Genomic DNA, 8820 nt, shown 5'->3' with positions numbered 1-8820 from the left:
CATGTGTGCACACCAATTTGGTAATTATCAACCTATGAAAAAACTATTTCTTTTAATGCTTGTCAATTGTCAAGCATCTAAATGTGTGTGTATTATCCACCATGAATAAAAGTGAAGTATATCACAATATCATGCATACATGACTATGTTTATGCTATATGTCTTTATCAAAGATTACAAATTGTGGCGCATGACTATGTATATGTTATATATTATAAACACCTCTTATGATCACCTCAACCTTAGAAGGGGTTTGTCACATGCCCCCACACCAAATAATGTTGCATACCAATAGATATAGTTGCCACTAACAAAATACCTTGTGAAACAACTCATTTGCTTGAAATATCTAAGAGATCAACATGATTTCATCAATTCGACACCTTGAAATGGGTGTCAGAGCCCACCCACATGCAAAACAACAATCATAAAATCATTTCTATAGTAACCCCATGAACATACTAATAATTGTGATCTAGTAAACATACTAGTATCACAAAGTCACTCACATACACTCCATCTAAGAAATTCTTTGGAGGCATCTCAACTTTATTCTACAACGAACCACAACCATACCTCACTCTTTCTAGTGAATGACAAGTTTATTTTGCCTTCTGAGTGAGATTTGAGGTAAGGGATGTATAGGTGGGATGAAGATTCCAAAAAACCTTCTTTGTTCCCATTTCTCATCCATTGACGACTTCTTTAAATATGTCCCTTTGACACATTCTTTATAACAAATTGTAGAAAAGAAATTTTAAAAAACCATTTTCAAAATAAATAAGTATAAAATGTACTTATTGAAAATCAACATATCAAAAATATACACATGAATATTATAGAAATCATGATATTTAAATAAGTTATTATAAATATGATAAAAATAAATATAATATTTATTAGGAAATATATTCTCATCAATATTTTTATTTGATTTAAAAAAAATTAAACCAAAAAATGTCACTTAAAACTCTCCTTACATAAATGTCAAGTAGTTTGTGAAGTTAATACTAACATAAGTATAAAAACTATAATAATATCCATTAACTATTAAAATATAATATATATATATATATATATATATATATATATATATATATAAAAGTTCCATATATATAAACCTACCACTCCAAAATATTAAAATAAAATAATTTACTCCAAAATATTAAAATAAAATAATTTAAAACAAACATTTGGAACTAACCTTTTGGAGGACTATGATCCAATAGATTCTAATTTTATCATTTATGATTCATATATAAGAATTGACACTTTCAGGCTGACATCTTCAAAACCATTTATCTTTCCAGAATTTCTCAGATATCATGGAAAACCGTGTATATTTTTATAATTTCTCATTTTTAAAAGTTTTACAAGTGAACATTAATGTGACATCTCCAGAACCATGTAATAAGCGAACTTTAAAGTGTAAATAGCAAGCTATTTTGATTCAATTGGAAGAACGAAACCGCCTTTGGAAGAAGGAAACGACCTTTCCCACTCTAGCTTTTTGAGAAATCAATTTTCCAGAATCTTGAACCGCCTTTCCCATGCTAGCTTTTTGTGAAATCAAATTTCAAGAACCTTGATGGTCAAGAATTCTTAAAATAGGATCGAGAGAGAAAAGATGGCATGGCATTTCTATATATATAACAATCCAGTGCAATTAACGTTTATTCTGCATCCTCTCCTTTTATTTGATCTCCTCTGTGTGTTGTGTTATGATTGAATATGTGGAGCGCTCCTTTTTCTTTCCTGTGTGTATGTTTTTCGCTGGATATGCCGGTTATTTGTATGTTTTTGCTGCCTTTGTTGTTGTTAATTTTTTTTTGTATGTTTGTGTTGCCTGTGTTGTTGTTATTGTTGTTTTTACATGTGTGAAATTAACCACTGGGCCAGCGCAGAACAGAGAGGAAAACTTTTCTGAAACAGAGGATTTCGGTGAAACAAATTGGCCAGCGCAATCTCCATTCCTCTTTTGAATGGATAGATGAGGTGTGGGAGATCTATGCTTTAATTTATTCATATTAATGGATATTCTTTAATTTTTCTGGGTTTGGTTTCAACAATTCATTTGTTATTTGTATATGTTTCTGCACTAATAGTTCTTTGTTTGTTTTTAATTTCTTGATTCCAGCTTCAAAGGCAGAGCACTGATCAGGGTGCAAACCGCTGAGTGAATAATACTACAGAGCCATATTTCTGAGGTAATGTGATGTTTGTCGATTTGATTTCTTTGTGAACAACAATTGATTGAATCTTTTGTGAATAACAATTCACTAATTATTTTCAAAACCGCTGAGTGAATAATACTACAGAGCCAGATTTCTGAGGTAATGTGATGTTTGTCGATTTGATTTCTTTGTGAACAACAATTGATTGAATCTTTGTGAACAACAATTCACTAATTATTTTCAAAATTGCTATGGTGCTTTGTTTGTTCAGTGACTTTGCTGAGTATTCAATGTGGAGAGCTTCGTGTGCAAAGGATCGGGTGAGCACTGCTGCTCTGAAGCAATATCTTTCTCAGGTGTCTTCCGGAGACTTTATTGAACTGCTGCTATGAAGCAATATCTTTCTCAGGTGCCTTCCGGAGACTTTATTGTACTGCAATACTTATCTATTTGCCTATTAGATTTAGAATTTTTGCTGCGGCTCTTTTAAATTTCTGGTTAAGAGAACATTGGATTTGGATTTTTTGTTGAACTTGAAAAGAACCAGTTGCTCCTTTAAATTTATGGTTAAACAGGGATAAAGATTAGACATCATGATGTGAATTTTTCCTGAAATCAATTAATAAATCAGTTTGTGTGATTCCTTTCTAAATCATAGACTCCAAAGGGATTTGTAGGATTTCTGAACAAACAATATGTTAAAGAAAAGCTAGGCTAGATGTTTTGAAGTTCAAGAAACGCGATATCCACGTTTACGGTAAGGTAGGGCCATTTATCTAGATAATTATGGGAGCGTCTATTTTCCTATTAGATTTAGAATTTTTGCTGCTGCTCTTTTAAATTTCTGGCTAAGAGAACATTGTATTTGGAATTTTTGTGGAACTTGCACAGAGCAGGAGCTCCTTTAAATTTATGGTTAAACAGGGATCCTGCTCCTTTAAATTTATGGTTAAACAGGGATAAAGATTAGACATCATGATGTGATTTTTTCCTGAAATCAATTAATAAATCAGTTTGTGTGATTCCTTTCTAAATCATAGACTCCAAAGGGATTTGTAGGATTTCTGAACAAACAATATGTTAAAGAAAAGCTAGGCTAGATGTTTTGAAGTTCAAGAAACGCGATATCCACGTTTACGGTAAGGTAGGGCCATTTATCTAGATAATTATGGGAGCGCGAGAAACTCTTGGAAATTGTCTTTGTCGTACACTTAGTCTCCCACTCGTGAGGTCTTTTGCGTTATTTGTTGCATCAAATTATTGAATGGGAATTATAATCTTGCAACTCCCCAGGTCCCGAGGTTATGTCTTTATAAATTATGGACTGTTGTTCACTTGAATTAGTATATTTATGTGAGGGTTTTTGGGTATATGGGCAGATATGATGATTTTAGACAAATTGGAAGCGGTGGTTCTGTTTTCTTTTCCAAATCTCTGGACATTTATGTAGCAGAAATTCCTGTTTCTCTTTAATTGACTATGACAGATCCTTTATATAGAGTTCTATCAGTAGACTTGCTCTGAGTGCTATTGAACTTTAGGTTAGCTATTAAACTTTCTAGGTGGTATTTGAACTATATGGAGTTCAGTTTTTTTGCCTCTCCATCGGACTTGTATTTGCTAGAAATTTTCGTAATTCGAAGCAACGGTTGAGTAAGATTAAATTTACAACCAATGATCTTTGGTTCTGTTTCATTTTCCAAATCCCTGTTCGTTTATGCAGTGGAGATTCCTGTTTTTCCCATTTGAATACCTCAAACCTCTCTATGAACCTGTGTAAGAGCATTTGCCGTTCGTTTATGCAGTGGAGATTCCTGTTTTTCCTATTTGAATACCTCAAACCTCTATATGAACCTGTGTAATAGCATTTGCCATGAGTGCTAGTGAACTTCAATTTATATTATTAATAATATTATAAATCAATGTTTTTATATGAATTTTCTTAAGGATCATACAAAATTACGCATTTCGATTGGTTTAAATAAAACTAAGCCTAATGAATTTATGGGTCGTCATCTATTGTCTTGGAAGGTGGGGTCGTACTCTAGCCAGCGTTGCTACACACGGTACATTAAAGTATGAAAATTAACCCACTTCGCTGGATAATAAGAAGGTCTATTTGGCCACCCATGAAAATTGAACCCACCACCAATGTCAAATGCTATGAGGTCTACGGGTTCTATGCTGTTACTAAAACATGATTCAATTTATTTTATCTGGACAGTGGGGCCAGGTCACCACTTACACTTGGTCAAGTCTTTTTTTTTTTTTGACTATGAGGAAAATATGGTATTATTAATATTATTATCTTTTTTTTATCGAAAATTAAGGTAGGTCCACTTGAAGGGGCTAATCTATAAGTGAAATTAGTTTGAGCTTAATTCTAAAGGTTTTGAGGAGAATCGAACTTGTGACCTCCTAATGACAAAGTGTTTTAGCCATAGGTCCTCAACCAATTAAACTAACCCTTACCACAATATAATTAAAATAATAATAAAAATATTATTAATAATTTATATTATTAATAATATTATAAATCAATGTTTTTATATGAATTTTCTTAAGGATCATAAATATGATGTGGCCGGGTTCATTAGGCTCCAATATACATATCATAGGTAACAGTGCCATTTTTTCACCTGTAGCAAGTTGAACTTAATTAAACAGAGTAGTCAAGCCTGGCAATCGAACCTGTGTTATTTCCTTTGAATAAGGTCTATTTCGTCGTTTATAAGAATCAAACTCATGAACATCATGTTAAAAGCCATGAAATCTACCAGTTGAGATAATAGGGCATGGGGTAGGGTCCTTTGTGCTAACATAAAATTGGAGATCCTTTTACATGACTTGGATGGTCGGGCCCAATGACAACTCACAACCATTCGATACTTATTTCTGATAAGGAAAATATGCCTTTACTCCTTTGTTCTAGGGTGGATGGTGGATCAATGAGACATGGATATTATCAACACTTGGACATGAATTTTTACTGTTTTTTTTTGGAAATGGCAAAATGAACTCATTAATATGATGCAACTATGTGTTTATTATACCCATTTCAAAATTTATGTTATATTTAAATATATTATTATTGAAATAACTTAGACTTAAATGAGTATAGAATACATGCATGTTGTATATTATTATTATTAACACGGTCATATAAATTAAATGATTGATAAATATTGATAGGTTGTCATAACATTTCATATAAAGAGTTGGAGGTTGCAATAGACCCTACCTTGGAGGATGTGGGATGTCGCCTTGGGGAGTGCAAATGCATTGTGAACTGTGAGATTGTCTGAAGAATGATGGCCATGGCCAAAGAGGTGTGCATACATAGGGAATTTCATATTATCCATGTGGGGAACAAAGAGGTGTGTCAAAACAAAGGAAAATGAGGGGAAAAGTACAATAAGCAATCAACTCTATAGGGTTAAATAATAAGTGCTCCCAAAAATCATGAGTCCTAGTAGGTCCACCTACATGATGCACGCATACCACTCTAGGACATAAGAATGCCCATCAAGGCAGGGAGTTACAGCCCACCATGGGGATGTTAGTGGTGCCATAAAACTGAACACCATGAAAATGAAGCTAAAAATATTGGTCATGACCGTCCACATCAGGGATCTAGGAGATGCTTTCACAAAAGACACCCATAGAGTACCCTTGTGGGAAGAGGGATAACATCTAGCTCCAACTACACGACAAGTGCTCTTCTTGGGAGTGCTTGAGAACCTCAAAATCTCCAACAACCTATGACTTGCATCAATCTCACATCACCATCATCAAATACTAGGGAGGAAATAAGATACCGGTAGCTTACCCCTTCCTGACACAACAAATAAACCAAAATGAAATGACTTTCCAATCTAGGAAATGAAATTACAACACACAATGAAATCAAATCACAAAAAGCAATCCAAGGAAACTATGGTACAAGGAGGCCCCTTAGGCATGAGATATTACCTTGAAAGTATACCTTTAAATATTTCCCATTTATCAGCATGAGGAATCTTTCTCCATCCAAATGGTATAGATAAAAAAAATTGTTACATGCAACTTCATCAATCATGTAATGACCTAACCATAGACTTTCAAACTTACCATGATTATCGATTTTTTCACCCCTATTGTTCCAAAGCAGAACAAGATCACCTTCTAAAAGTTCTACTGGCGTGCTTTCTTGTCAAACTTCTTCTTGATTTTCTCTTGACTTTACCACATGAGATCATAGGAAAGTATTTTGCGCTCATCAAGCCCTACTAACTAGTCGATTATGTTTTATAGGGCATCTGAATTTGAGGAGTATCACTGCACGAACTTGTATACTAGTATCTTTAAGTTAACTGAAAATGTTACATCCATCTCGTACACTAATTTGAATGGGCCTTTACTAATTCCATCCTGTTTTTCGCTTCCATTCCCACTTCCAAGCAGGTTTGTTCCAGAAAATGCAATAAGGCAAAGGAATGCCCCCTTTCACTCTCTAGAGAATTTTGCTCTATGCCCTAACCTAGTCGTCGAAGAAGAGGGGACCGAAACTTTGGGAGAAGAAAATATGGAGAAAGAAGGATTTGATCACGAAATGGCTTGGACCAGTGCCTTCTCCTTTGGGCTTATGGAGTCCTAGATGCTTCAGATTTGCCATAATCGTCTTTAAGGAGGCCAAGAATTGATGCCCTAGCTACCAACCCTCAACAATTACCCACTCAAAATTTATGGAGTTTTATGGAGGAAAACAAAATTTCATCCACTAGGAACATTCATCACATGTCATGCTATGACTAACATGTGCAATTGCCAACCAGATAGCTTTCAAAATAAATCTTCAACAATTAGGGCACAATATAGCATTAATCTAGTTGCAACAATTCCATATATTAGACATTTTTCAAGGATAAAACTTCAACAAGAGGCACTTACAAGCTAACAATATGACATATCCATCCACAAATCAAGAGATAGCTCCAAATAAAATCAAATTTCAGCTCCAAATATCAAAATGCATCCAAGACATCCAATAGCTAATCCAAAGAAAAAGTGTGGATTTGCCAAGTAGGCCGAAATTCCCAAGTGTGATGATGATCCAATACAAATGAAGTTGAGTTTTATTTATATGAGACCTAGTAGGTCAAATTATTTGCCCAAGGCTCCTAACATTATAAAAATGTGCAAAATACATGCCTTGGTCACACGCTAACCATGTATCTATTTCATATTATGAAATAATCATCTGACTGTTAGCCAAATTGATGATGTCATGCTAATGTCAAGCCATTGGAGGGCCACGTGGAGTCCTCTTGGTGCCAAAGTGTGTGAGAGGGCTCCATAAATCATGAACAAGGGGATGGCCCAATGGGTCTCTTGATGATAAAATAGCCTATGATGCTCCAATACTGAGGGATTTGATGATGGTGCTTGCCCTCCCATGTATCAAGGGATGAGACAAACCTCCTCTGGGCCTTGGATCAACTGCCATATAATGCTAAGCTGGTCAGGGCACACTGGTCCAACCACATCATCTCGTGAATAATGTAGGGCAATGAGCAAACTGTTGAAGGTGTTAAGGGTGCCCATGGCATGGAATGATGCACTACACATGATGGGAGTCCAATGGCTCTCAACTCTTCCCCCGTGGGTGTCAATATGATCCTCAAGAGAGATTAGCGAGTAGAACCTTGGACATCCCTCAACAAGTGACAAAGTTTCCCTTCAAATGGATTGATCTAGTTAGTTTTTGTAGTATTCTTTAGTTATCCACAAATCGCCTTAAGAAATATGTGAAATCAACCGAGGAAGATAATTCACATTATGGAGAAATGATCTCAACAATTTATAATGATCTACAAAGGAGGGAGGTTTCTTTATTTATAGATTAGGATCTCAACATATTTCCTTCTTTTGCTTGAAAAAACAATTGACTTTTCATCCACAATATGCTTCACGACTAAGTCAAATTACAAGTTATTTCATTATATTACCTAAAATTCTCAAAATAGGCGAGATGTTCAACCAATTAGTGGTTTGATTTGACCAAAGGAGGTCCTAATTAACCTAAGGGTATTGTTACCACACAATCTAGTAGGGCCCTAGCGAAGGGAAACCTAAGGGACAACTACTAGACTAGGTGACAACAATGGGACAATGACCCACTGTCACCTTAGTCAAGGCACCCTGCCTTTTATGGACTTTCACTGATGGGAGTCATCCCGATAGGAAGGGAATCACTAGGAATGAATAGGTCAATGATTTAGGTGTGAAGTGATTCCACTAAGCCCATTCAAGGAGAGATATAATGATGGCTCAATGCCTCATGGAAGCTAAAGGCTCTCCAAAAAATACCTAGGAGATCATGATTTAGGGCTTGAGATTTGCAATGATAATAGGTATGCCTAAGGTCAAGATTCTAGAAGATGCGGTGGGAGCTCTAAAGAAGCTTTATGTGATGATTTGAAACTTTGAAAATGTAATATCCCCAATTTTGATTTTTCATTTAATAGGACCCTTTACTCATACTTTTACTCATGAACCCTTTCTCCTTTATACTTCTTTACTTCATAATCAACTTGGGGAATTCCTCCTCCTATATCCTCTCTCTTTGTTTCATTTGTTTTCACCTTTCCTAGGTTACATCACCACT

At 35.0% G+C, this 8820-nt stretch overlaps 1 long non-coding RNA gene across 1 annotated transcript; it reads left to right on the top strand.

Moving 5' to 3' along the window:
• Nucleotides 1-1692: 1692 nt before the first annotated feature.
• On the top strand, nt 1693-2542 carry LOC149237552 (uncharacterized). The gene is made up of 3 exons (XR_016245291.1): nt 1693-1995; nt 2138-2207; nt 2446-2542. It is a non-coding gene; the product is annotated as an uncharacterized LOC149237552 (long non-coding RNA).
• The last annotated feature ends 6278 nt before the right edge of the window (nt 2543-8820 follow it).

This window comes from Pinus tabuliformis, chromosome 8 (assembly GCF_031772625.1).
Source record: "Pinus tabuliformis cultivar Carrire ecotype Pingquan chromosome 8, CPIR1, whole genome shotgun sequence".
NCBI classification, from domain to species: Eukaryota; Viridiplantae; Streptophyta; class Pinopsida; order Pinales; family Pinaceae; genus Pinus; species Pinus tabuliformis.
This window is presented reverse-complemented; position numbering and strand designations above follow the sequence as displayed.